Here is an 8,348-nt window from a genome sequence, read left to right as displayed (position 1 = left end):
AAATACTGTCATGGGCACAATCATCTCAGCTTGGGGATATTTATTCAATTTATTACTAACAAAATCAGAGCAGGATCATGAGAAGTAAAATAAATCTTAAAAACATCTTCCTCCCACTCGTCCCTCCTTCCTGGGCTCTACCTCCTCCCCCGCAGGAGTGCAGGGAGATGGGAAATGGGGTTACAGACAGTTCATCACATGTTGTTTCTTCCACTGCTCAGGGAGAGGAGTCTTTCTCCTGCTCTAGTGTGGGTTCCCTCCCATGGGAGACAGCTCTTCATGAACTTCTCCAACGTGAACCCATCCCACGCACAACAGTTCTCCACAAACTGCTCCAGTGCAGTTCTTCAAGAACAGCCTGCTCCAGCGTGGGTCCCCCACAGGGTTGGTCACAAGTCCTACGAGGAAACTTTCTCCAGCGTGGGCTTCTCTCTTCATGGGTCTACAGGTCTCTGCCAGGACTCTGCTCCAGCATGGGTTTCCCATGGGTTTACAGCCTTCTTTCAGGCATCCACCTGCTCCAGCGTGGATCTCCTCCATGGGCTGCAGTGGATCTCTGCATACCCTGTGGCCTTCCAAAAGCCACAGGGGGACAGCCTGATTCACCATGGTCTTCACCATGGTCTTCACCATGGCCTGCAGAGGAACCTCAGCTCCGGTGCCTGGAGCACCTCCTCTCCCTCCTCCTCCACTGACCTTTGTGTCTGTGGAGTTGCTCCTCTCACATGTTCTCACCCTGCTCTTTTCTGGTCCAAATTACACCTGCACAATAATATTTTTTCCTTCTTAAATATGCTATCAAAGAGGCATTACTATCATTCCTGATGGGCTCAGCCTTGGCCAGTGGTGGGTCCATCCTGGAGCTGACTGGCATTGGCTCTGCTGGACACGGGGGAAGCTTCCAGCAGCTTCTCACAGAAGCCATGCCTGTAGCCCCCCACTACCAAAATGCAGCCATGCAAACCCAATACAGTTCATGGTGGAATTTTGTACTTGCCAGCTGCAAAATGCACCACCCTCATTGATAGATTCAACCTCCACCTGTACTTATTCCTGTGATTCTTACTGCTCTTCATGTTTAAAGATGATTTTTATCATTGAGACATGTTTATTTCAAAGCATTTGAAGAGATTGGTTTCATGGAGATTAGCATTATTATTAGAATGGTGCTTATTTTACTAATCTCTATTATGCAACTGTTCGTTCTTGATTATTAATAATAATTTCCTTTTGATAGAAACACTTGCACAGCAACCAATTATAGTGCTTTGTGCAAACACAGGATTATGAATTCCAGTGGGGAATAAACAACAAGTGCAGTGGAATTTTAAAAACAAAGAGCTTGTTTTCATGCAAATGCCTCAGTGCTAAAAAATGGGGAAAATTATATGCTGGAGAAGCAGAAGTTCTTTCCAATTAGAATGTTTTTCAACAATTTCCACAAAACGCCTAAATTAAGAACTTAGCACTTGCAGGAGCAGTACATCTCATCTGGTATTCTCTCTCCAGCAGCAGCCAATGTCAGAAACAGGTAATCACAAATCCTCTCCAGATCAATTTTCCCTGGAAAGACTCACTGGATGTCGTAGCTGGTCCAGTCTGCCTAACTAGGCAGGGCTGCAGCCGTTTCCAGGCAGAGCTTTTTACTGAGCAGATTCAGCCGAAAGAGGATGCCCTGATTTTGTGATTTGTTTCCTGGCTCTAGTGCTGCCTATCTTGGGCAGTGCAGCTGGAGTAAATGGTGTCTCTGTTCTGCAAATACTTTTTTGTATGATTAATGCTGTACACTTGATGAGTTTTTGTACCTAACAATAAGCTGGTGACAAGGAATTTGCAGAACCTGGTACACATTTGCTCTTTGCTCTACAAAGGGTGTCTATCTGTGAGAGGTGAGCTTTGCAGTTTCTTTTAAACTTAGGCTTAAACCAGAATACCATATATTACACGTCCAAGTCTTCAGATTAGAACAAGATACACGCCAAAAATATTTTAAAACTGCTTATTTAATTTTGGTTTTATCAATCCAGAAATTTCCTCTGTGTTCATAGCTTCAATTTACTGTTTGTAGCTCCATAGTGTGATTTTTCCCCTAACAAATACAGCCTTATACACCTTATCTACAATAATGATGGCTTCAAATAAAATTTACTTTCTGCCCGTGAAAACAATTCCAAGGGCAAATAGGAATTTGCTAGTGTGTGCTTTAAATAAGCTTTATTTTGTTGATGTCATGTGTGATTATTTGGAAAAGAGATTTTATTCCCTAAGAATTGGCTTGTGCTGGGAGGGAACTTGATCACCTGACAAAAGCAGATACACGGTTACCTCATGGTAGAAAAAAAAAAAAGAGTATAAATGTCTCAGGGGCCAATTTCAAAGACACAGACAGCAAAATCAAAGAGCCTCCATCCTACAAAGGTCAGCCATGCTCCTGATGTCTGGAGAGTAAACAGACACTTCTCTCCTGAGATGAATTTCCCTCAATTTCAAAAAACCAGTTAGGGTGGTGAGGCAAAGCAAGGATGGCACAGCATATAATGATTTCTTCTTTGAGCTGGGTCTGTGCATTTCTAGTGCGGTGTAAAGCAAATGACTTAAAAAAAAAAGACCAAAACCCCTACTCAGGCAGGAGTTGTGTGTTTTGGGCTGTATGGGGTGCAAGTACAAGGTACCAGGAGGGATAAGCCATGAATCTCTCTGCCAGCCCCACGAGGGCTGTGTTACAGGAAAAGATGGCCCTAAGGTGTGGTGGAGGTTGGCAGGGACGTGCCTGGGACCTGGTCAGTGTTGCTGGAGTGTGAGCCCTTTGCCAGGATATGACACAGCCCAGTGCACCTCTGGATGAGCCTGTAAAGACAACCCTGAGGCAGTGCGTGGGTGCTGCTGTGCCTCAAAGCACAGGTGTGGGACCAAAAGCAGTGCAGGATTGTGTTCACATGGGGAAGGTACCAGGGCTAAGAGATCCTGAGCTTTTAACTGTTGTGCAGTTGTGACTGGAGCAAAAATCTCATGGGTCCCATTTATCCCAAGTGCAACATGGCTGAAATCAGCGTGAGTGACCTCTTGCTTTGATTCCCCGCAAATGGCAGTGTCAAAGCTGCCTCTTAACCACTTGGATTTTATTAACCTCGTCAGTTTTTCTGAGCTATCCAAAGGGATTCAGGGAACTTAAAAACCAGAACAACCATTCTGGCTATAAAATAACTAGGTCTTAACCTGCCAGCCCTGTCCCTGCAGGGAAAGGGCTGGATTTTCACAGCTACCTATGTCTAATCGATGGATTCCCGTAGCAATAACAGAAATACAGGGGTTTTCCCCAAAAAAATTCCCCCAGAAAAATTCCTTTACCATTTCTGTAATTAACCTATTTGATAGGCTCTGATTTTCTCTGTTAGGATGCCTTTGGCTTTCCCACAAGAGAGCACCTGATCCTGCTCTAGCTGAAGTCAAGGGCATATTTGGCACTCGTTGCAATGGGAGCAGATGCAGAATTGCAGAGGGTTCTGTTTGGGGACTCCACAGTTCATTTTTTTTCAGCAGGGCTTGCCTTGGCTGCTGTGGTGATTTCACCCCAGTGGAGTGCTTTAGAGATGCAAATGGTCCCTTTCTATTTCTTCTAGTGCAGCAGTGTCAGTAACGTCAACTCTTGTTCTGGGACATCGGGTGAGAAAACGCTGACTTAGGAGCAGGACTGGTTCCCAGGCACAGATGCCGTAGTGTGATTTGCAAGCCTGGCACACATCTGCAGGTTGTGCCTTAGCAGCAAGCAGACAGTGTGGCCAAAAGCATAAAGCCAAGGTTTATATTTTTAATTTTTTTCTCTTTCTTTTGTTTCCTTCTTCTTCACATGAGTCTTTTAAAACTGGCTACTGCTTTTAACCCCAAATTGGTTTGTACTTCTTCACAGGAAGGCATTGCACTGTGAATGTCTGTAACTACTGGGCTGACCAATGATTTTTTCCACCTCTGCTTACTGTTTCGCAGTGGCCCTAGCAGTCCTGTGTCAGGCTCTTCATGAAACTCTTTTGCTTATCCTCCAAACTGCAGTTTTTAACTTTTGTCCTTTATTCATTCATTGGGAAAAACCTTGACTGCCCTAAAGCTCTGTCACCTCTTGCTATTTCTGGAAGTTCCTGGCAGCTTGGTTGTGGTTCTTGGTTCTGGCTTGAAGAGCATGCTCACAGGATTAAAAGCCACCACATTTTCTTCTTCACACTAGGTTTCTGTGGGAGCAGAGAAATATCTCATGTGCCACATGTGAACCAGGCTCTCAGAAAACCCATAATAGAATGAGAAGAAGATTCTATGAGTACAGTTTGACCATCTTCAGCTACACACGTAGAGTCTAGTGGACACTGTTGTCTAGTGATAAGTAAATTAGCCACCATCAGCCATAAAGACACTAAATATGTGCCTTTACTCAGGGTTGTGGAATGGGGGAAATATTGTATGGCAAATTGTTTTTTATTAAGTAGCTCTTCGTGTCATTTTTTAACACTTTAAAAAAAATTTAATAATTATGCTACACTCTGAACAGTGATAATTTGAACTTGAAGTTTCAACAGCATGAAAGAGATCCCATACTGAAGCTGGTCAGGAAAGCTGAAAATACAAAGAGCTTGATCTTTTCCCACTGCTGTAGGCTTTTTTCCCTGATTTTGCATAGTTCCTGCCCTTCCGCCTCTCGCAAGGGATAAACCTACTGACCTCATCAGCAGATGTATTTTTAGATGTATTGTTTCTAGCTAGAAGGTTGTAACAGAGAGGGCTGTTAACATGTATTACTTTGAATTTGTGCTTTTTGTGTTTCAGAATACAAATAACTGCAGCCTTCAGTGCCTTTGAAGGGGATGGCCTTGCTGCTCTTCCCTTGCTCTTTTATGGACTCTCTTGGCAGATGAAAGTTATCTCCATCAAGGAAATTGTTGGGGAAGATGAAACAGGAAAGCCTTATAAATATGATTGCCTGACAAAAGATGTTGGGAATAGTAAAACTACAGGCGACATAGAAATGAAAGCCACTTTTGAAATACCAAATCTTAGTTACTGAACAACTGGAAAACAATGGTATGGCTGACTGAAGGTAATCCCCTCTTGATGGAACAATACCCTCTGCTTGCAGGCAGGTCCAAGGGTCAGAGCAGACCCTACTAGCTCAGCAGAAGGGGTCCAAAGAGTAGTTTTTAGAAGTTAAGATGTAACACTCTATGGTAATATAAGAACTCTTATAGGCTGTATGTAAATGCTATAGGATTTGTATCTTGTATTAGATTGGTTAGTGACGATTAGAATATTCAGTACAGAAGATGATTTATTATATTGTAACCAGGACTTCACCATTCCATTCCACTCCATTCCTCTCTTACTCTTCGCACACTCTTACACTCGCTCTCTCTCTCTCTCTCTCTCTTACCCGCTTACTCTCTTGCTCTCTTGGGCCTGCTCAGAGCTGCCAGCTGCAGCTCTGAGCAGTGCCCCAATACCCACGCCCTTTGCAATAAACCGCATGTCCCAAGATCTGACTATAGAGATCTCCCGACCGAACCCACCAGAGTCCCTACAGAAATAGTCTTGGGTTTGGCCACTTTTGATTTGTAATGGATTTGATATTGTTTATAACACTGCTAAATAAACAGAATGATTACCATGGATTTGACTCCCTCTAAAACAGAAGGAAATACTGTATTACATGGAAATACATGTAATTTACATTTAATAATTAGTACTTATTATGCAGCATCACAGACACACTCATTGTCGGAGCACACACTGACACTGCTCACCTGCCTCATGGTTTACCTGTACATTTTCTTACTTGAGTGATAATGTTACAATACAAGGTGTGCCTGGAAAGCTGTGATGCCAGCTTGTTCCTGAACCTCATCCTTCAAATCAAAATTAATTTTGAGTTATAGTTGTACAGGAAAAAAAAGTGGAAAGAATTGAGAAGCTTTTATAGAGGGCCTGTTTCATTAATACTCTTCTGCAACCTGGTGGGACAGACCACTGATTGTCATCTGTACACCACACTCTCCCCTGTTCTGCCGGTTTTGTTGACCATAAAAGCATGCTCCCAATTTCCTAATTTCAATAGTAAAATAGAGCATTTTTGTTGACTAGGTGCCAATTCAAGATAATGAGAGACAGCTCTCAAATATTTAAATTGAATGACAAATGAAAAAATATGCTAGCTGATGGTTATGTGGACACGTGGCCAACCACCTCCCTCTCTTCAGGGCACAGTATCCCTGTGCTGGGTGACCCCATCATCCATGTTCCAGATGAGTAATGCAATGAAAACGCATGTGCTTTTGGGCTGTGCTCTTGGACACCCCTTTCCCAAGGTGTGCAAGGTTTAAAGGCAAGGGGATGGTGGATGTCTCAGTGGGTGCAGTGCTACCTCCTGCTGGCCCAGCCCCAAGCCCTGGGTGCATCCCAACACCATCTCTGTGGGAAAAAAACTGCTCCTGGGGCACAGTGTGGGGGAAATTGTGTCTGTGTCAAGCAGGGAGGCTTGTCCTACACATCTGGCCCAAGTACCAGAGCCCAGCAACCTTAAAAGGAAGGGAGGGAGGAAGCTCTCTGGGCCTTGGCAAAGATGACCTGTGTTCTGGCCAGGGAGGACAATCATGGGGACACTGGGAAGAGCAGTATCATTTTCCATGCAACTTCACCTCCTTCTCATTGTGGAGAGAAATTCCCTTGGCTGCTTTGTAGATGGTGCTATATACAGCCCAAACACTTAGTGCCTCTACCTATATGGATACCTATTGTGTAGCAAAGAAAAACAGTGGAAGATAATTAATCCTGGAGCCCCAGTCCTCTCAGGAAAAATCAATAGTTTTCCTTGCTATGTTTCCAGGTAAGAGAAGAGAGAACAATCTTCATTACAACTGACAGTTCCCTTCCCTGGAGCAGAAAGGTTTTCCCTTATATGAAGCAGAGAGAATAGTGTTTTGCACCTGCCAGATGCCGTTGCTATGGCAATTGAACTTCACACTTATATTGAAGCAGCAAAGCCCCAGGAGTAGGTAGAGAGCAAACACAGCAGAGAAGGTGCTCTGCTGGGGGCTGCCAGGTGGCCCAGGACTTTGCCTCCCTGTTTCCCCATTCAATAGATGGGTAATTTAACTTTTTTAACAATTTTGGAAGGAGCTTCAATTGAGCAAATGATGCTGGCTGGGAATATTCTTGCCAGCAGATTGTGTTTGTGCTGCTTGCCTGTGGTTCTGGATGCGCAGGTCTGTGGGATCTGAGCGTGCCTTTGGGGCTCTGCCAGCCCAGGCTGCCCTGATGCCTTGTGCCCTACTGGGTCTGCCCCTCTTTGCAGCCTGTCCCCTCCTGTGCCCAGACATATGGGTCAGGTTGTGGTAAGGCAGCTGTAGGCTTTTTAAAGCACTCCTTATTTCCCTGAATTCCTTCACCAGTGCCTAAATATTCACAAGGTACCCTTGTAGGTGGTCCAAATCCACCCCAAAGTGCCCAGGGGCCATTAGACCATCAATAGGCAATTTACTCCCAACACCTCATTTCCCAAATGTCCCAATGCACATTTTGGCTGAGGACTTCCGCACCAAACTTAATTCCCAAACAACTTTTCACTGTTCAAACAATTAACAAGTTAGGGAGTGTGTGGTGTAATGAGCATCCAGAGCTCCCTCTTGGCTCAACTGCTGCTTTGTTATGAGGGCACTACACACGAGGATATGACAGATTGACCTTAATCATTGATTGGTGTCCCATACTGCCAGGGGTTGCATATGTCAAGAGAGACTTGGCCTCCTGTTTATCAGTGTACTTCTGGAAACAAGAGAGGGTTATAATGTGGTGAGAGGTGCAGCTGACGACTGCAAAGTGCTGTGCACTCACTGGTGGAAAGGAACTTCAGTTGCACAGTGCTATTCTTTTAAAAAGATCCTTTTCTATGGAAAATAAACCCCAAAGCTAAGAGAAATGTTATAGGTGAGACATTTCATTAGGAGAAATGACTGACTGAATTAAATACTAATCAAGCAAGCTCTGAAGCAGCATGCTACAATCTTTAGCCTCTAGGACCTTGAAGAATTGGCTTTCTTACAACTTCTACTTCAAAAAATAAAAAACGGATTATGGAATAAGACTTCTGCTTTAAACCACGTACTCCTAACTCTGTTATCCTCTAGTTACCTTGGCTGAGAGTCATGCCAGTGTCTACATCTCACTTAGCATGTTCATTTAAGTTACTGCATGTTCATATTCAGGTTCATAGCCAAGGTCCTCTTGTAGTTAGTGAAGAAACACAGTCATTGCTCTCAAGGCAGACATCCAACACCAATCCAATGAATCTGACAAGTGCCTGTTCCCCTCCC

The sequence above is a fragment of the Corvus brachyrhynchos genome, unplaced genomic scaffold (assembly GCF_000691975.1).
Source record: "Corvus brachyrhynchos isolate BGI_N302 unplaced genomic scaffold, ASM69197v1 scaffold83, whole genome shotgun sequence".
Classification (NCBI taxonomy): Eukaryota; Metazoa; Chordata; class Aves; order Passeriformes; family Corvidae; genus Corvus; species Corvus brachyrhynchos.
This window is presented reverse-complemented; position numbering follows the sequence as displayed.